Below are 22386 nucleotides of genomic sequence, written 5' to 3'. Positions count from 1 at the left end.
AAACATTGTGCCTTTGAGAACTAAAGCTTTCTAAGTCTGGCATCAAGGTAATGATTTAGTTATTTATTCATTTGAATCAGCTCCCTTGGTGACTCACTTTTCTTCCTAACCCAGGCTATTATGCGTTAATCCAGACATTACATTTCTTTAGAACAGATGACACAGACTGTTGACTTAAGGTGATTTTGCAATATGCCTGTTAACAAAGACTTTGTGAGCAGGAAGAATACCAGTTATTCAACCAACTTTAAGAAAACAGCTGAGTTGGAGACCAGCTTAGCAGGGTGTTAAATATCCATTAATAATGGCAGGGAGTCAAACTTCAAGGTTTTAATTTTAGTTTGGATAAGCACTTCGAATTCCGGGCCCAGCTATATTTCTGAGTTTCTATTTAAGAAAATCTGGCCTTAACTCACAGCAAGCTTGACCTATGAAGACAAGACAGACATTTTCCCAGGAGCCTTTGAAGATGCATATCATCATATGAGGAGGACCATGCACTGTACACTAAAATTATTGTTGAAGCTTATGGGATAATACAGATATCGACTCTTCAGCCCTGTATTTCCACATGACAAGATTTCTCAGACCATATGTATTGATTTCTAGCAGAGAAAATTCTGTCACTCTATGTCTGAATGTGAAATGCACCACTAGGCTCACATCTTATATACTTGCTCCCCAAGAAGTAGGACTGCTTTCTGGGGTTCAGGGAGCTAGGAGGTGGAGCCTAACTGGAGAGTTCAGTCAGTCACTGGTGGTATGCTTTGAAGGTGTCACCTGATTGCACATCCCTCCTAGATGCCCAGAAGTGAGCCATTCTGCCCTAAGTTCCCCCAATAAGGCAGATAGAACCCTCTAGAGCCTGAACATCTTGCTTCTGCTGAGTAGTTAATGTGATATATTTTGTCATGGACTGGAAAGGTTTGACTAACCTAGGAAATCAGTACTAGAAAAGGAAGTTTACTGTTGCATCTGAAATCTGAACAAGTGTTTTTATGCCTTTAGAAATTAGCTTCCTGATGAAATCCAGGTAAACTGGAATAAGCAGATTATTGAAGCCTAGACAGCTATAAGCACTGTGAGGTGGTGGGATCAGAGAAGATAATGCTGTGAAAAGGAATTTGGACAGTAGAGACTTTGCTTGTATAATCATAGGTAGGACTCTGTACTGACTTTTTTTGTGTGTTAACACAAGCTGGAGTTATCACAGAGAAAAGAGCCTCCCTTGAGGAAATGCCTCCATGAGATCCAGCTATAAGGCCTTTTCTCAATTAGTGATAAAGGGTGGGAGGGCCCCTTGTGGTTGGTGCCATTCCTGGACTGGTAGTCTTGGGTTCTATAAGAAAGCAAGCTGATCAATCCAGGGGAAGCAAACCAGTAAGCAGCATCCCTACATGGCCTCTGCATCAGCTCCCGCTTCCTGACCTGCTTGAGTTTCTGTCCTGACTTCCTTTGGTGATGAACAGCAATGTGGAAGGTGTAAGCGGAATAAACCCTTTCCTCTCCAACTTGCCTTTTGATCATGATATTTTGTGCAGGAACCCTGACTAAGGCAGACTCTATTGGGTTTAGGACCATGTGTGTTATGTCCTGGCATAGAACTTACCGATATATTGTGTCTGCCCTGAAATTTTTCATGAGGGTAAACTGAAAAGAAATGCACTAGTTCATGTGATAGAGGAAATTTCAAGGCAACCTAACACCTAGGTAATAACATGGGTATTGGTAGTGGGTTGAGCAAGGTTTGTAGTGAATATCTATAATCTGAACCAAACACAGAGTCAAAGATCTGAAATATATGCAGAGTAGAAAGGTTTTAGTTCATTGAGACTTGGTATGAAGAAAAGAGCTTTAGAGCACTTTGCTTACCCAGGGCTGGGAATGGAACTGCTTTACTAGGTTCACTCATCTATGTACTACTTTATGTCTACTGCTATTTATGTTGACGACAGTCATGCTATAAGGAGATCTGATTGAAGTTTGAGCTGGAGACAGGACTTGGCTTCATTTATTCAGTGCTGATTTTGAATGCAGACAAGATATAGAAAATATCAGGTTGTGGAGACTTCCCTCCAGATTGCAACGGAAAGCCCTGTGTACTGGGTAGTGTCTGACTTGGTCAGGATCACTATAAGCAACTTCTGAAGGTGGGATGAAATCATGACGTGAAATTGAGATGCCTGGATGTTAGAAATGCCAGAAAGATGCCTAAACCCACATGAACACACATCACAGTAGCATATGCTGCAGATATTTGATTGCAACTCATAGGATTTAATGTTTGCCCTACTGGGTTTTGGTCTTCCTTTGGTCTAATATCTCTTTTCTATGATACTATCCCCATCTTTAAGAATGGAATGGAATATTTTCTTTGTGTCATATCTTAGATCTACATAATGTTTTTTAGATTTTTTTGTTTACTTTCTGGGAACTTATAGCTAAGACATTTCCTTGATTCTTAGAACTAATGTGGATTTGGACTTTTGAAATATGTTGGCTCAGTTAAGACTCTGAGGACTCTTAGATTTTCTAAATGTATTTTCTGTGGGCTAGCTAATTTTCGTTTTCAACTATACATACTTGGGAAGAGGGAGCCTTTATTAAGGAACTGTTTCAATCAGATTATCCAGTGGGATTGTCTGTGATCCATTGTTATTTGACACAGGGGGGCCATGCCTACTGTGATGGTGCTGTGCCTAGCCAGGAAAGCCTGAGTGGTATATGAAAGGAAGCTGAACTTGTGAACCTTTAGCTTCTACCATGGCTTCTCTCAATGATGGACTACGAGCTATGACCTAAAATAAACCCTTTCCTCTTTCATTTGTTTTTGGTCAGTGTTTTACCACACCACCAGAGAAGCAGATCAGAACATGGTGTTATGAGACAGCCATAACTCTCTTCTGAGGGATTTTGTCTACAATATGTAGTCCTCAGTTGGTAGTGCCACTCTGGATACTTTAGTGCATAGGACATAGCTGGAGGTAGGAGGTCCTTGGAGGCATACCTTTGAAGGTTATGCCTTTCCCTCAGTCTTATTCTTACTCTCTGCTTTTTTGGGGGGAGAGAGGTTGCCTGTCATGAACTGTTCCAGCCTCTACCCCACTGTGATAGCCTGAAACCTATGCATCATGAGCCAGAAGACACCATTCCTTGCGCTATTTATAAAACTTTTGCTGAATGATGAGAAAATTGACCAGAACACTGCAACTTAAAGTTAGTAATTACAACTTTGATGAGAAATTTTCAGAGAAGTGGTTCTGTTGTCAGTAACAGAAGTTACTATTTTCTTTTGGTTTTGTCAAAGTGGCTTGATGTGATACATATATCTTCATCCTGTACCAACCCAGAAGCTTTTTGAAAACCAAGAAGCATTTCTTGTTTATGTTTTTTTTTTTTTTTTTTTTTTTTTTTTTTTTTTTTTTTTTAGTGCTTCTTCAATTTAGCTGTTCAGTTGTGGCAGCTAAAATCTGTTTTGTAAACCAGAATTCACACATTGGTCTGAGAACCTCTTCCTGATTGGTTGGAGGTTCCTACTGTTGAAATGCCTAGGTTTCTTCAGTTTCACACATATGACCTCGCATTGCTTATATGTGCTGAGAGATTACTATGGGACTTACACAGTAATGATTGTATTTCTTGGAGTTACATTCATCTGGAAATATTTCTTCCCTGGGCACACAGGCTACTTAGTGTAAAATTACAGATTTTAAACTGGGCTCTGTACTCTAAAACCTCTAAATTAATTTTTGAAAAACAAATGTGTATGCGAGTGTGGAGTGTGTTGGCTTAAAAAGTTATGATTCCCACAGACTCATGTGTTTGAATGCTTGTCCCATAGAGAGTGGCATTATTATGAGGTGTGACCTTGTTGAAGTAGACGTGGCCTTGTTGGAGGAAGTGTGTTACTGTGAAGGCAGGATTTGAAGTCTCCTTGTTCAATCTATACCCAATGGTGTAAACAACTCTCCCTGCTGCCTGTTGATTAAGATGCAAAACTTTCAGCTGATTCTCCAGCACCATGTCAGCCTGTGTGTTCCCCCACCATGTTTACTTCCATGATAACAATGAACTGAACCTCTGAAACTGTAAGCCAGCCCCAATTAAATATTATTGTCTTTTATGAGAGTCATCATGGTCATGTATCTCTCAACAGCAGCAAAACCCTAAGACAGATTTAGTACTGGAGACTGGCATATACCTGTGATAGGCTTTGTCATGCTTTTGTTTGAAGGAATGTGGATTTTGAGACTTGGGAAAACAGGGAGTTAAGCAGGGCTTAATGGGTCATACTAATAAGAGCACATAAGACCTTTGTGCTAAGGGAGATTTGAACTGTGGTCCCTGGCTCAAGATGTTTCAGAGGAGAACAGTTGTAAAATATCAAAGCATAACAAATGATATTTTGAGATTCTATTGCTCAATATGATAAAAATATCTAATATTTCAATTGGGTAAAATTCCAGAAGAAATATTAGTACTAATGTATTTTGTGGACTAAATTCACAGCTGAAGAAAATGTAAATTTCAGCTTAAGATTGCTGAAAATAAAGATGCAAATTTAAAAAAACAGAATTTTCCTATGTTGTATAGAGATTGTTTGTGTGATATTTTGGTGAAGAATGTGGCTGCTTTTCCCCTCATCTGAAGCTGAGGCTAAAGTGAAGAGATTAAGATTAATTGTGCTGGAAAAGGAAATCTCAAAACAGTATAGACTGTTGTGTGGTTCACTCTTATGAAGAACATTTTGATGAAAAAAAGCAAGCTAAGCAAAAAATAAAAATAAAAATAAAAAATGTACAAATTGAGCAGAAAAGGGTCACCAGAAAGTGGAATGAAGGTAAGTCCTAGGTTCAAGGAAATAAACAGATTAAGTCATGGAGTAGAGGGAGTGGTTGCCTTCAGGGGAAGATCACACACAGCTAAGCTTCCATTTTGTGAAAAGAAATTAAAGAAAAGCTTAGGTATGGGCATGGTGGTACAAGCCTTCAGTCCCAGCATTCAGGAGACAGAGGCACACAAGGTCAACCTGGTATACAGATCAAGTTCCAGGACAGCCAAGCTGAGGCAGTGAAGGAAACCATTGAAAACAAACAAACAAACAAACAAAAAAACTGATGAACATATAATTGAAAGGGAGGGCTGTATCCCGGCCCTAGCAAGCAGCAGAACTTGGCAGCTTCAGCTATGTGGTTCTAACTGTAGAGTCAAGGATAGAAGCAGGGGCTATGGAGTGTCACTCAGAGACTAAGGAAAGCTGCAGAAGCCAGGCATGTGGCAGGGATGTCCCTGTATGGAGGCCCAGAAAGGCCCTGGGGTTGTGCAATCTCCCTCTGGGACGAAGGAACACCACTAAGACCAAATGTCTGGTATGTGCATACCTGGAAGTTAATCATGTGAAGCTGTGAAGGTGAAGCCTGGATTGCTTTGGAGACACCAAGAGGGTAGAAATGCTAGAGCCTATGGGATTCCTACTGAGGAAAGCTGCTAACAGGGAGTAGAACAAGTCTGAGAGAAAAGCGTATGTTGTGCTCACAAAGCTGAAAGGAGTTGTAAATATGAAGAGAGTTTTGACATCGGACATGGAGATGCAGGGTTTGGAGTGTGTCCATCTGGTTTTCAGCCTTGCTTTGGTCCAGCATTTCTTAACTATGTTCCTTTCCCTACATTCTGAAATAGTAATGCTTATTCTGTGCCATGATATGTTGCAAGTATGTAGTGGTTTGAGTATGTTTGGGCCATACGGAGTAGTATGTGTACCCTTATGTGTATGTTAGCCAGTGTACCCTTGTTGTAGGAAGCATGTGGGTTAGGCTTTGTAGCTTTGCCCAGTAGAGAAGAGTCAGTTTTGTCCTGGCTGCAGTCAAATCAAGATACAGAACTCTTGGTTGCCATGTTCTTGCCATGATGATAATCCGACTGAACTTCTCAACATATAAGCCAACCCTAATTAAATGTCCTTTATAAGAGTTGCCTTGGTCATGGCGTTTCTTCACAGCAATGGAAACCCTAAATAAGACAAAGTATATGATCTGTTTTTTGATTTTTTTTTTAATTTTATAGGGGATTATAGTTAAGAGATTTCATGATTCTCAGAAGAGACTTTGTTGAGACTGTGATAGATTATGGGGGCTTTTGAAGTTGGACTACATGCATTTCATATTATGTTATGGCTATAAATCTATAAGGGCCAGGAAGTAGTAAGTATGACCCCTATAGACACATATGTCTGAATGTTTGGCCCATAGGGAGTGGCACTACTGAGAGGTGTGACTTTGTGGGAGAAATTGTGTCATTGGGAGGATGGTCATGGAGGTCTCCTATGCTCAGGCTATGTTCCGTGTGACACACAGTCTTTCCTTGCTGCCTGTAGATAAAGGTGTAGAACTTTTCAGTTCCTCTCCAGCACTATATTGGCTGGTATACTTCCACACTTCCATGATGATAATGGACTAAATCTTTGAAACTGTAATCCAGCCCCAATTAAATGACCTTTTTAAGAGTTGTTGTGGTCATGGTGTCTCTTCCAAGTAATAAAACCCTTACTAAGACAATGAGTGTTTTTGACTACATATGTATATGTATACCATGTATGTGCCCAATGCCCTCAAAGTCCAGAAAAGGGCATTCAATTTCCTGGATCTGGAGTTACAGTTGGTTGTGAGCTGCCATGTGAATTATTTATCATTGCCAGGGAACCAAACCCAAGTTCACTGTAAGAGCAGCAATTATTCCTAACCACTGAGCCATCTGCTCATTATTGAGATCACTAATTTCTTGCTTTACATTTCAAAAAGGAAGATCAACAATTTTGACTCAGTTCAGTAGAAGATTTTTGAGCACCAAATTTTGTCAAGAAAGTTGAACCCTTTGAATAGGTACCCATATCAAAAGCTGAGCAATTCTTTATGTCTTTCTTGTTGTTCAATTTTAAATTTAACAAACCAGAAAGGTCCATTGTGTGTACCATCAAAATCTGTCCAGAGACTTACCATTCCTCATTTTCTTGGCTGCAATCACCGGGTTTCCATCTCTCATTTGACTGCTGCAGTACCTGACCCCATGCATCCCAACACGATCTGCCTTACACATCCACAAACAAATTTCAAGTAGAAGTCAAGGCAGTCTTTTGAGAAAGGAAGTGACATCTTGGGGTACATGTTCCCAATCCCAATGACTTTCCATCTTGTATACAGTAAAAGGCAAAGTCTTCCCAATGGCTACACAATTGGTGACTCTGAGGTTGTCTCTAATTACTTTGTCTACTGAGCATGCTCTTCTCCACCCTTCTTTCTCCTTTCTGGCTCAACTCTGATGATCTATGGCCCCAGGGTCTTTGTACTTACTGTTGTAACTGGCAGGAATCTCTTCTCCAGAGCAAACTGAATAGCTTCTTCTTTGATTGCTTCAGGTTTTTTTCCTGTTATTTTATTAAATTTCCCCCTTTTTAGTCAAACTTCTTCTGACTGCGATATTTTAAATTATTATTCAGCTCTGCTTTTTCTCCAATCACTTCTGTATCACCACAGAAGATCATATCTAATGTACTGCAGGATGCAATTATTAGTTGAATGTCTGTTTTTATGCACTGGAATTTGAGCCCCCTGAGGGCAGGAATCCACATCCATTACATTCCCAGCAGCATCTCCAGGTCCTGCATAATTACTTTGCAAATAATTTGAGAAATAGTGTAGAAAAAGAAACTCGTGTATACATCTACAGACAACAGGTTTTCACCTATGTTATGAAAAATAGATGAAGAAATTTTGTAATTTGTAATCATTAATTACAGCTTTACAAAGACAAACAGCTAGAATGACTTCCTGTGGCTAATTGGTTAGGCATCTCACTGCTATTTAAATAATGCTGGTTATTATGTAACAGGTCCACACAGCCTCTTTGCAAGAATTTATATATATTTCCCTCTCTCCAAAGTTGTTTTCAGCCTCTGGAGTTCCAGATATTTGGCAAAACAAACTCTAAGTTAGCATGAGTCTCTGATTAGGACTTTCTCAGAATCCTTCACAGAGACAGACAAACTCAATTCTGTGATTGGAAAAAAAATAGAACAGTAAGGAAGAACACTAATTCAGTTTACCTTTGCATCTTTTAAAATGTGAAAGTAAAGGAGTTTCTGTTTTTCACTAGGCTTTATATTGTAGTAATCCTATTACTGAATGAGTTCCTCTTAGAATTCTCATAAAACTCTTTAGAGTCAAAGTTTTGTATTAGATTCCAAGGCAAGTATTTTTAAAAGCATCAAATAGCCCATGATTTAGAATATTGTATTAAAATGATTAATGAGACTCTTGAGCCCAAAACAGAAGAAATTTCAAAGTATAAATCTTAAAAGCTTGTTTTTCTAAGTGTAGCTTTTCTTGAGAAGAGGAATACTTGGCTTTCTGATTTGTGTGTGTGTGTGTGTGTGTATGTGTGTGTGTGTTATAGTCAACATATAATCTGTACTGAGTATGTAAAGAGTAAGAATATGAGACTTTAAAAGTCTTACGGGCTAGGTAGAGATGTGACACTTTCAAGTTTGGTTTGACTCTCTGTCACTAGGCATGAAGTATTACATTTTATTGTACCATGCTAAAGAGGAAGAGGCAAGGCAGTGTCTTTGACATGGTGTCTCTCTGACTGAAACAAACATTGACTGTGAACACTACTGTAGTTTCTACCTAGTTTATCTCTAAAAGACTCAGGTCAAAAGCTCTCTGCTCTCTTGGTGCTGTGGTCATAGTAGAGCATATAGAAGATTGGACCTACTGAGAAGAAGTTAGAGCTTAGGAGCCATGCCCTTGAAGAGCATGTTGGCTTCCTTCGGTGAAGTGAGGTAAGTGGGCATCCATTAGGAAATGAAGTGTCACAAGTCCAAAGCAAGAATGGCAAGTGACCACAGACTGTTCACACCATTACTCAAAATAAACCTTTTCTCCATATATTGTTAGCCTCAAGTATTTTATGATAGTGACAGATAAATACAAGGTGTTTAATGATGTAAACTTCCTTAGAAAATTATTTATTATTCTTAGTTCTGTGTGAGGTACATTGGGATAGTGCTTTCCTTATAAAACTTCTTTTGTAATATTTTCTAAATACCCTTTATAGGTGTTTGTTTGTTTGTTTGTTTTTCAAGACAGGGGTTCTCTGTGTATCCTTGGCTATTCTGGAACTCCCTCTGTAGACCAAGCTGACATCTAGCTCAAAGATCCGCCTATCTCTGCTTCTCAAGTGCTGGGATTAAAGGTGTGCATCATAACTGCCTGTTTCCTTTCTAACTTTTGTCTTTATTACATAGCTGATTGAACTGCATAAGATTAGTCTAACCTCCCTTTAAAAAGGCAGTAAGGTTTAACTTAGTTGAGTTGATGTCAATGCCTTCTTTATGACTGGTCTAGGAGATAGGCTTCTATGACTGATCCTGGGTCCTTTCTTCCACACTGTTTTTCTTCTAATGTTAGATCATATATGTTTGTTGAATTATCACATTTACTTATTTGTTCTATTTCCTCAATAAGTCATGGCTCAATAAAACCTGTTATTTCTATTGTATGTGTATTAACTAGCTGTTTCATAAATATTAATTGAGTAAATAAGTTTCATAATATGAAACTGTAACTTCAATATTTGATTTAGAGTGTTCCCGTGCAATGATTAAAGAAGTAGTGAACTTTAAATAATTCTCCATTGGTTTGGTGGTTTACAGAATTAAAACAGTTTTAAAATCTAGTTGAATTGGGGCAAAGGCCAGATTTACACATATGCAAGGCACAGAAGATTTTCAAAGGATATTGCATAATCATTTTTTCAATAGTTATTGCATGCAATTTTGGTCTCCACATCTTCAACAATGTAGGCTGAAAGATCTTGTAGAGTTCGAACTGAGAAAAATTAAAAATGCAACCCAAGAAAGACATAAGGGAAGTATGTAAAAATGTGCTTGTTCAGGCTTGCTACTATTTCCTGGAGTCAGCCTTGGTTTCAAATACAATAAGCAGACCCCAGCTTGTCATATCTAGTTTCTCCCAGGGGTTTGAAACTGTAAAGAAAGCATTTTAACTCAGTGGTAACTGGATTAGAGTCATGCAGGAACCTGCCACCTTGGGACCTCCTGCTTATGCCTCAGCCAGAATAAATGCGCATAGAAAATGTTCTAAAGCAATGGCTATGCAAGATCACAAGTTATAGTAATGGTGACAGTCTCAGCTTGGAACTTCTGCAAAACAGCCAAAGAGCTGGGGAAGAGGATTGAAAGCAGTTCATTTGCTGACACGAAGGCACCTCACAGAGGTTTAGATGTACAACCTTTGCAGGTCAATGATGACAATATTTGCAAAATGCTACTAGCATCTGTCCCACAAATTGAAGTGACTTCCATACAAATCCTTGCTGCAAATCTCAGACAACTTGATTTCTTTTCCAGCCTCCAGTACTCGTAAGAAGCCATAAGAAGTTTCTCAGACTTAACGTGTGTGAAAGGGTACTAAATCTTTCATCTCCTGGAGGCTGCAAGGGAAATGGAAAGGTATAGTTGTCACATTCTGTCAGAGCCCAATATCTTGGAGATAATCAAATCTGTTTGCTCCCTTTAGAAATAGCTGGTGTTTGGGTACAAATTCTACCTTTGTTATTTCACAGGTTTATTGTACTCTGTCACAGAGGGGGAACATCTGCTGGTGACAAGGGAGGACGCCATCCCATCTTTCTTACCGGCATTCACAAAGGACTTTTGCTGGATTTATTCCCACTGGAAGGTGGCAGCTTGTCGAGTTCCAAGATCCCAAGTTCAGGGAGGCACCAAATGGCTCCTGGCTAAAGGAAAAGAAAATGCTTTGTCTTCTTCATGGAAGTATGCCTCAGCGTAGCAGTTTGCAAAATGGATACAGAGGGACAGTTAAAGACGGGGTAAAACCTGATTGCAGTATTCTATGGAGTTCTGGAAGTCCAAAGCTGCTCCCTGGAAATCAATTTGCTCTTTCCAAGAGATTCATCTTTTCGTATGGCTTTGTTTCCAAGGAACAAGACAAGGAACTCAAGTCATAAACCTGTCTAGCTGCTCAGTCAGACACATGAAGTGCCGTGCAGTTCTGCATCCTTTTCAAATGGCTGGAGCACTAGGGTATCCATCTTACAGATCTGGACAGCCGGAGTCAGAGATTAGAAAAGTTCATATGTTGCATATGGTCACGTGATCGTTAATTGTAGGTCTTGATTACATCCACCTTATGTCTGTAGGAGCTAGGGTCAAGGAGAGGGTCTGGCCCATCAACACTTGACTTTGTCATTGTCAGGTGAACTGGATAGTACTAGATCAGTAGCCAGTATGAAGAATTAAATATTCCTCAACTCTTTGAAAAAGAGTGTCTTTTGCAGTGATGAGACACCATCCATTCCTTCCCTCCTTTAAGAGTTTATATCTTCCTTTTCTGGCCTAAAACCTTGAGAACCTATGTTTTATCAAAACTTTAGACAGACCAAATTCCCAGCTAGCTTTTTTTCTTCATCAAAGTCTCTTCAGTTTTAAATTTTCCCTCAGTTTTGAATAGGCATTACAATAAGTAAAGTACTTATATTAAATTTGGGAGGTGCAAATCATCAACAGCTTTTATTTTATTTTCAAATGAAGGAAAGAGCAATATGAATGCAAAATTAAAATGAAGTATAGCGATATAAATATGCAAAAATGCCACTATGCTATTGGACTGCATGATACCTTAGAATAATCGTTGAAAACAGAAAAACAAGAAGAAAATGGCCAGCCCTTAATAGAATTGGAAGACAAGAGGGTTTCCTTAGGAGTACATGATTTTGTGCGCATATGTGCACAGGCATTGTACCCTTGCCTTCGTCTTTATACTTTTCACATACCTGACTCTTATTCTAAAAGGAACCTTTGTGTAAGACGCATGGAGCTAAGGCAAAAGTCCCCACTTTTCAAAGCCTTCTCACTGAGGTAGGCAGCTGCCATACTTTCTATCCAAGGCACAGCCTCTTCTCTTCTTGCCGCTGCTTCTCTCGGTGAAAGCTCGAACTTTATTATAAAAACCATTGCTAAGTATATCAACTGCTAGTAGGCAGGCATGGCAGAATAAAAGCAAAGAAGAGATAAGGGAACTTGGTCAAATATAAAAAGTACTGTGGAATTTAAACCAAATGACAGCAGATAAGGCTTTCTCTGAATTTCTATTAAAAATACAATAAATAAGAAATCCAAAAAAATTTCAGTACCAGCAGTTTTGCTCCTATATTGCTTGTCATAAATGTCTAGTATTTTCATCAATACCCAGATTCTACTCACAGTCACAAAGAAAATATTCTCTGCTGAAATCAAGTTACAAACATAATAGCATCAGACAGATCCCCTCAGACTCTCTCAGAAAAGTCCAATATTTGAATTAATAGACCTAATTTACACACTTAAGAAAGTTACTTCTTAAGCCTGCATGCAGTCCTGATGGTAAACCTAGGGTTGCTTGGTAGATTGGTTAGAAATCAAAATATAGATGAGTATGTGTATAAGGGTAGAATATTTGCTTACAGTGCTTTTTAAGGACCATCTATAGTGATTTCACTTTATTTATTATTATTTTCATAGACAGAGTTGTCAGGACACCAATGCACTGCTGGTAGTAGACGCTGCTGATAGTTCATGATCCACTGTGGAATTAAATTGACCAAAATTAGAAAGATCATAATAAAGGAGGCACAGCTTCATTTAATGAATTCGTACAGCTTCATGTATCTCAGTACTTTTGGTCTCTTTCAGGGTGGGAGGTGGGGACCCTTGAGATCTAAACAATGGGAGTTTCCAGTGGGATGGAGGGCCCCTGGAGACTGTAGCTGGAAGGAGATCTGTGGTCTCAGGTAAAGTAGCCCATGGTATCTGGTCCATCTCCAGAGAACAATTGTCCTAGGTCATTAAATGTCTTTCTGTATGATATTACATACATTTCAGCCCCATCTTGTTTGACATTTACCTTATATTAATCTTGGAATGGTTCATGGGTGGAAAAAAATCTCTCTATCCAAGCAGTAGATACTCTAGCCATTTTCTTTTACTCTATTTCTTCTTTCTTTGTGCTGTATATACACATATTTTTCTCTGATGCAATTGATTATATATTATATATGATATATATGATATATAATCAATTATATCAAATTTATAACCAATTATATATATATATATATATATATATATATATATATATATATATATATATATATATATATCAGTTGATAGACAGACAGACAGACAGACAGATAATTCAAAGGACTTGGCTATGAATCTCCCTAGGCTATGGTTCCTGCTAGTTTTATTTCTGGGAAACTATCATGAACTCTCATTATATGTGACCATAGATTCTTTCTGGACATAGTGAAGTCATCATATTAGGATACATTTTACTGATAGCCCTGAATAACAAGCCCTAATGAGCAGAATTATTAACAATCAAAACCAAACTGAACTAGAAAGATATTCTGTGGATAACCAACACTTTCTGTGTCTTGTTATGTAATATTATCAAACCTTATATTTTTCCGTCTATAGAAGAATGTTGGCAGTCTGCAGGGATAGTAGACTCCAAGCTCACATGCGGTATGGAAAAAGACCTAAGTGGAACAACTAAGATTGATGGTAAATCAGGACAAATCTCTCATCTTAAAAACTGCCAAATTAGAAATTATCTAGTTCTCTTACTGTAGACAATTTGGATTTCATGTCAACAGAAGATTTTCACTTTATTATAAGGGAAATTCTCATGAACCTTCACAGTTTTTGTGTTAAGAGTTAGATTAGGAAAGAGTACTGAGAAGGGACGATGGCTGAAAACTTGGTAAAGTAGCTTCAGCTTTAGCCCAGGAGTCTCAATGGATTCCTCTCCAACCTATGTAAACATATCTAGCCAATAATAACAAGAATCAAATGAAATCAGCATGTATAAGACGTTGAGGGGTGTGTATGGTACATGGTATTCTGTAAATATGTACAGCCACATTTATTTAGTTATCCTTTTTATTTATATTTCTAGGCTAGAATACAATATTTAGACTTTGTCAATGTCTGTAGCAAACCAAATGTGGAAAATGTGAAGCAATGTAGAAAACAAGGATGAGCTCATTACTACTTCCATCTTTCATTCTTTCTTTCTTTCTTTCTTTCTTTCTTTCTTTCTTTCTTTCTTTCTTTCTTTCTTTCTTTCTTTCTTTGTTTCTTTCCTTCTTTCTTTCTTATATGTGTATTTATGTATGCCGAAGATTGATACCCAAACATAAAAAAATATTTGTGCATTTTCTACATTCAAAACCCTTACACCATATAAGAAACACTTTTAATCAAAGAAGATCCTATCACTGGAGAATTAATTGAAGAATAATTTCATTGAGTGTATTGATTAATGAAGCTGTGCAGCAACTTGATGGTGTCTTGAGTTTCACTTACTGCTATAAACCGCATTTGTGGGTGAGTTTATATGGGTGCATATGGGTGTAATTATCCGTCCAGCTTCTTGTGTGTATGTCTGCAATGCCCTGTGGGCAAACTGGAGCTTTCCTTTGTGTCTCACAAATTCTTGTTACTGCTTACATCTATGAGATTCTGCTTGTGAGAAAACAAAAGAAAGAGATAATTTTATTATTGAATGCTACTCTCTCCAGAAACCCTTTCATACACACACTCACACACATACACACACACACATCTATAAGAATATCATGCATTTATCAATTTTGTCTAGTTTTGTGGCCATTTGAAGAATATTTTCAAAACTAATTTTGTAATAAAACTAAATACATAAAACTAAAATATGAAATAAAACTAAGAAGAAATCTGGTGTTCCCTAAAATAAAAATAGTTGACCAATATTTCAGGGGTGTTAGTATCCTGTTAACAAATTTCTCAGGATATGAAATGTTATCTCTCAATATAATTATGTAATTAATTGTGTAACTACATAAAATAGTGTGAACTAACATTGCTTATTTTAACTTCTAGATTTATTGATGATGGCATCCATACCAAAATAGTTTTCTCTACCATGCAGTAAAAATCATACAGGGGAGCAAATAGGTAAGAATGTGGCCAATTTAAACTTTAATTAACAAATAAAAATTAATTTAAGTTTTCCAATAGTTACACCTTTAATTCAATGTACTAATTATATCTAAAATCTTGGTCAAAATCTTATGAAGTATAATAAGCCATTTTTAATAATAGGCCACTTATGTTAGTTTTAAAACAGTTACCTAAAGCAAATCCATTAATGAAATTTTTGTTTGCTTTTGTATTATTAAATTATCTTAATTCCAAAGTGGAAATGTCAGCATTCATTAAGAACTTCAACTATTATAAAATTGTTAATGTTTCACAGAATGGTTATGTCTTGAATTAGTTATTTCTATAACCCATTGCTTTTTATTCAAGCCTAAATAGTTTCCACATTTAACTAAGTCATCATTTACTTAACAAATAAATTCCATGTTTTAATGATAGAGGAATGTAGATGCATTATATTGCTTCACAATATTTCTTCACAGTATAAGTTTACAATAAGCCTTTCCACAGATGTCATTCCAGCAGAATTGAAGGATACATGCATACACACACACACACACACACAAACACAAACACAAACTCACACACACTTGCACACACATGCACATACACTCTCACTTCACCAGGCCATTATACTGTCAATGCGTGTGTGTCTCTGTGTATGTCACGACCTCTAAATTCAGGTGGCCTCAAGCTGTGCCATATAATTCTAGCCTCAATTAAACTTTCCAAGGTCAGCTGTGCTGTAACAGGTCAGGCATAAATAAGACAGAGGACAGTCTTGAGGTACTGAAAAGCCATGTTTATCCTTTATCCACAGTTCATGGCCATAAGATGAAATCTTGCAGAGAATGAAAGCAGAAGAAAGGGAAATTTGCCAAAGGTACTTCCTATGGAAGTATAGCCTTGTTACAAATAAAATCTAGACATATATAATTCAAGACCCAATGAATCAGTGCTGTGTATCTACTTTTTCCCTTTGAGAATATAGTGCGACTAAAACACAATAGAGAATATTTCAATATCAAATCCCAAATTAAAAGACCCAATTCCCTATTTTCTCTATGTCACAACCAAGTAGAATAAACTGAGGCATTCAGTTTACCACATTCAGTTTCCTGGTCTTAAAATAAGACATTTGTGACAAGTGCTTCTATTTAGACTGTAAATTCTAACTAAATTTTCACTTCAATAATGCTGGTAAAGAAACGTTTAATAAATTGGTGAGAGATTTATTTTATCCTATTCAACATGTAAGAATTTGTGCTTAGAATCTTTAAATAACTTTTTATATTTTTAAAGGACATATTATGAAAATAGCTACTAAATTGATAGGTGATTCAATAACTAGGAATCAGAGTAGTTAATAAATACTGGAAATGCTATTTAATTGCTGTAATGGCTTGAAAAATACAAACTTTAAACCCATCATTTCTTTAAAGGGAGTAAGTCAGAGCTGCTGGGGGATGTTGGGTGGCATTCTCACACTGTACTCCAAATTCCCCAAAAGCAATCAATGATATCACCATGGTCCCAGAGGATATCTAAAGGCCTTAGAACAAATAATTCGCTTACAAAATAGGTTTTTTCATTATGACAGTTTCATACACATATATCATTGTACAATCCTCGTATCTGGTCCTTACATCACCTTCCCAGCTTCCTCCTCCCACGTCCATTAGTCGCCGCCATCATTCCTCCTGGTCCTACGTCATATTGATAGATAGATCAATATACACACATATAAATCCAGATCCCATTTATGGGAAAGAACATGTGACTGTTGTCTTTTTCTCCCTATTACTCTCTTGTTATGCCCCCCTCTTTTTCTTTATTGTCTCCCTGTCTCTCTTTACATAGTACTTCTGTTAGTGTGTGTGTGTGTGTGTGTGTGTGTGTGTGTGTGTGTTTAAAATCTAGTAGACTGGTGGGACATGTCTATAATTCCAGCACTTGGGATACACAGGCAAGTAGCTCTCTAGGATTTCAAGGATACCCTGATCTACAAAGTGAGTTCTAGGCCACTCAGAGCTAGGGAGTGAGCTCCTGTCTATAAGGTAAAAATAAACGTCAATATTAATAATTTTAGAAAAATGTAATAAACAAGAACTCTCCCAAAATGTACTTGGATAATATAATTTGGCATTTTTTTTTTGTCAATGGAAGTGTAAAATCATGATTGATAAGATCATATGGAAATTCAATCAAAAGATTAAAATATTCTCATTCTGTTTCTGAATATAGCTATCTCAGGAAACTCTAAATTATATATTCCCACATGACTTCAAGGTTTACATGGTCTACTTAGAAGCTGCCTGTAGCGATTTTATTTTATTTATAATATTTCTTGATATTCACCTCAGCGTCAGTAATCTCTTCATAAAATTTTAAGGCAAAATTATGAAATATAATCTTAATATACTGTCTATTTAAAATATAAAGAAAATTAGTAATATATTTAATATAAATTTTGTTTAAAAATCTAATAGAAATTAATTACTATGCTTCATGACCAGTGGCCAAAATGGAAAAAAAAAAACATGTAAATGTTTGATGGACTGAAACCCTTAAAGATATTGCATGTTATTTAATATTCATTTATTGTAAATGGCAAATAATGCTAAAGGAGAACTTCAATGTACACATGCTTATTAGTAAAGCACTCTTACTATGACTGTTTGATACAGATCGTATAAGGAGTTATGACTGATAATGATATGTAGATTGCAGAGTCTGCAATCTTATATTTGTATGAGTTCACCCATCAGACTTGCAAAGTGAGACTTTGCAGCTGCTGCTTTCTGTTTTGTCCTCCACCGTAAGTGTAATCAGAACTCAGGACAAAGATGAAATGATATTATCAACATTTGAAAATATATTTGTCCAGCCATTATAACATGACAAGATAAAAAGTAAAGTTAAAAAAATAAGTTTTGATTTTTAAATATTTTGTGTACTTTGGATAGTATAATTTAATTACAACATTGAAATGAAAGTTTATGTGTAGAAAGACAGACATTAGTATTTACAGGTAAGTTTTGATTATACAAGCAAAGATAATCTGTGACCTCCCCCAGCCCACTGTTCTCAAAGAATAGCAGCCAGCAACCTGACCGCCCACCTCCTGAAGAACAAGAAGAACTGGTCCAGCCTTCAGGGGAGGGGCTTGGCCTGCCTTTGTATCTTGGGAAAGATGGATTAAAGATGGAGAGCTGAACCAGAAGCCATATTTTGTCTCCAAGTGTTTTCTCTTGCCATGCTGTCCAATTCCCATCTCTCCTTCCAGAGAACCCGCCGTTAGAATGTAGGAGCTGGACTCTACAATAATTGACCAAGTAACATATTATAAAGTGTGTAAACATATGTGATATAAAAAATAGGTTTCCTCTACACTAAAATTAAGCTAATTATGAAACCTCCCCAAATGAAGCTTGTTTCCAAGAGTGAGTTAAATGTGGGAAGTCGAGTAAAGGGTTTTCTGGCACTCAGAAGACCTATCTTTATTTTTCCTAGAAAAGTAAAAATGTTAAAACATTGTAGAAAAATGTAGATTCCTGTATTAGAAATGTAGCAAAATAAACAATTGTGTTTCTGTCATCAGGGTCATTCACTGAGGGGTCTCTGCCAAGTCATTCAATAAAGTAGAACTCCAAGGCAGGCTAGTAGACATTCCAGTGGGAACTTCCAATCATGGACAAGGTGCTTCTCCTATGTAAGTGGAAGAGACAATGAGATGCTTGCAGTACCTGTGAGACAATAGCCATTATTAGCTAAGTGTGACACAGATGAGATAGGTATAAAACAAAAAATTATTGTGTATTCATGTCTGACAGTACTAGGTGTTGGAAAGATTTGAGGTAAGGAAGCTCTTGCTCTAAGAGTAGAACTTTATACAAATGAATTAGAAAGCAATTCCCTAGAAAAGCTGAAGATGGGGGCACATCACTTGTCTCATTTGTTCTCGACACCTCCTCATTATAAAACTTTATAAAAAGTTCATTTCCATAGTCCTTTCAATAGAAAAAAAACAGTGGGAGGAAACCACAATCTATTACTTATGTAATAGCATATACCTCATAAGTAAAAGTGGTTAAATGAATGATAATGTATGGACAGTCCTTGAAGTAGATAAAGCTCGAAAGATATCCAGAAGAGAGGAAAAAACAACTTCAATGTTCTCTTAGCCTTAAAACTTTTAAATTATGTTTTTGTACATTTAAGACGCAACAACGTGTACAACGGTGCTGATACCAAGAATGGACTCATCCATCAACTCTCACAATGGGCAGAGGAAAGCAGACAAGAGCAAGAGACCCTTAAACCCAGTTATAGGGCTAGTGGGATGACTCAGTGGGCAAAGGGATTTGCAGCCCAGCTTGGGAACCTGAGTTTGATTCCTGGAACCTACCTGGTAAGACAGAATCTACTCTACAAGTTGTTCTCTGCCTTCTCCTTGATACCTCAAATAAAAGCAAATAAATAGATAAATACATTTGACATTTTGTGTAGCAGTATTATATATGTTTAATACTGATATTAATATTTAGCTACCTTGGGGGCTGGAGAGATTGATTAGCAGTTAATAATATTTACCGTTCTTACAAAGGACCTAGGTTTAATTCCCACATGGGGGCTCACAAATATCTCTAACTCCAGTTCCAGGAGATCCGATGCTGTGGCCTCCACAGATACTTCAGGCTTGTGGTACACAGATGAACATGCAGACAAAACACACATACATATAAAATAAAATTTAAAATATTTAGGTACCTATTACAGATGTGACTATATTTATTCTGTTTGATGTCTTGGGAGAATTATATATTTAAGATAATAGAATAGTTTAATATGTTTTAAAAATAAAGTTCCTCCTGAAAATATAATCTTCAATAATTGAAAAAATGCTAAAAATGAAGATTTTAATTAAACTATGATAAAAACTGAAGTAATGTGTTCCTATTAACTAATAATCATTTCACAAAAGTATCAATATTATGTTGTGTTTATGATCTTTATGATATACTAAATGAAAATAGCCACATGTGGAGCAGATTGTATGGTAGAATTGTAGCTTTATGATTAAAAAAATGTCTATATTGAAAATGTAATGGGGGAATGTAAGAAAATCAAGGATCTCTGTTAGAATCACAGTTATTTTACATGCATTTAGTTTAAAATTTTCTACATTTCATCAAAATTAGCATGTCTGCTAATAATCCATATTTCAGGGTTGATGATCTAAGAGTAAGAAGTGACTTGAGAACATGCTGAACTTCAAGGTTCAGTACAGGATAGAAGCTAATGCTCACAGGAACATTTAAAGAATCCAAAGAGAACTGTGTATCAAAGGACCTCCATCGAACAGTGTCCCATGACTCCCTCAGTGCCTGGGAATCTTAATGTGACTGGAATCAAGTGACTGTTCTTGCAAAGCCAGTGTTCAAATGAAGCTTACCTCTCTAGGGGAAAGGAGTGCAATTGAAAAGAGAATCCTATGTAGAAAGTTAAACCCACTCTAAGAATACTTGCGTGCATATATGCATATATCATGTGTGGTTTATATGTATGTAACTGTTCGTGGGGATGTCACATCTGTGTATGAGCATGATTTTTAAACACACATTTGAGTAGGAACAGAGGTAAGAAACCAACCGTGAGAGTCATCTTCAATTGTCCTTTTGACAGCCTAAAATCGTAGGCCTTGATGACCATGAGGTCACATATATCCACCTTCCTTTATTCACCAATGCTGGAATTAAAGGCATCCTCCACCACATCTGGCTCCATTTTCTCTTCTGAGATTTTTTTTAACTCTACCTGGATCTCAGTGATGGAGCAAAACTTGCTGGTACAATCCCAGTGATCCACCTGTCTCCCTTCCCCAGTCCTAAGATTGCAGAGACTTGCTATCCCACCTAGCTGGGTATCAAGCCTGGAGCCTAATGCTTGGGTGGCAAACACTTGACCAGCTGAGCCATCTCCAGCCTCCACTTACAGAATTCTCTGTGATGACATGTAACATCTGTACTGCTGATGAATTCATGACAGCTAGAGCTACTCGGAAGAGACACTCAGACAATCTAGAATATAAATGTCAATGTCCTGCAAAAGAAGGAAATGGAACGTCTCCTCCCCAGCATGTGCAATAACACACACCTGTTTAGAGACATGGGAAGCGCATACACATTTCCCAGCCTTCAAAAGTTTCCTAGATTGGTATTTCTTGTCGCTCCGTCCTAGAGACATGCCATCACAGGGTGCGGATGGCTGCCTTAATCCGAGTTGAGCCCATCCACTTTCTCTTACAAAACAGAGAAAGAAACAAGCGGAAACATTTGTTCCTATGATAAGTCTACGCATTCTTGACGAACATTCTCAAATGATTCTTCAAGTTTTGATTTCCTTCTCTGAAGAACAAATAATCTCAAGTTCTTTTATCTTTCCTCCAAGGTCCCATTTTCCTGTGCTTTAATCATTTTTATTGTTTCCATCTGTGCCTGCTCTAATTTTTCCTATCCCTTTAAAAATGTGTGTCTGCAAATTAGACACAGTGCTTCCCAAATCGGAATAGGTCTGAAACACCTATCGAGCTGTTATGGAATTCCTATCGTCATTTGAAGAAGGCAACGGATGGAACGTGGTGATAAGGACCAGAGAAATGACAAGATTTCAGGTCCACAAAACAGTTCTAAGTGCAGGCATTTGCCCTAGAGAGAAAGAAGAAGGCATAACTAAAATGTTATTGCAGAAATTACATTTTGAAAAAAAAAGAATGTAAAAATTCTGTCTATGAAACTATGCCACTCTCAGATGGACACCTGCATGTAAATATGCAAAGACAGAGGCATGCGCGGAAGAACCTTTTCTTTACTAGGCTAGGTTTCTGCATTTCATTTTTCACTTTTAGCAGGATTCTGTTTGTAACAAGTGAAACTTATAATTTTAAAAGAAAATATCCAGAGAATAAGAAAGCAAATGAGATGGATAACTAATAATGCAATTATTTCTAACAATCAGCTTCAATATATGTTTATATATCTACACAAACATATATAGATTGGCCTGTCCTAGTTGAATGTATTTTTTATAAATTCTATAGGGTTTATCTTCTGTTGCTATTCAGGATGATAAGGAATGGAGAGAGAAACATTCAACCCTCTAAAATTCTTTGATTTTTCTTCGAAATTGAGGTGATAATTTAAAAAAAAATAATAATAATAAAAGAAAAAGAAAACAGGCTCAGAGTAATAGAACATTAAGGCTGGAAGTATCCTAATACATCATCTAGTCTACAACTCTAATTTCACAGGTGACAAGCTAAGGTCTCC

Source organism: Apodemus sylvaticus, chromosome 1, assembly GCF_947179515.1.
Source record: "Apodemus sylvaticus chromosome 1, mApoSyl1.1, whole genome shotgun sequence".
Classification (NCBI taxonomy): Eukaryota; Metazoa; Chordata; class Mammalia; order Rodentia; family Muridae; genus Apodemus; species Apodemus sylvaticus.
This window is presented reverse-complemented; position numbering follows the sequence as displayed.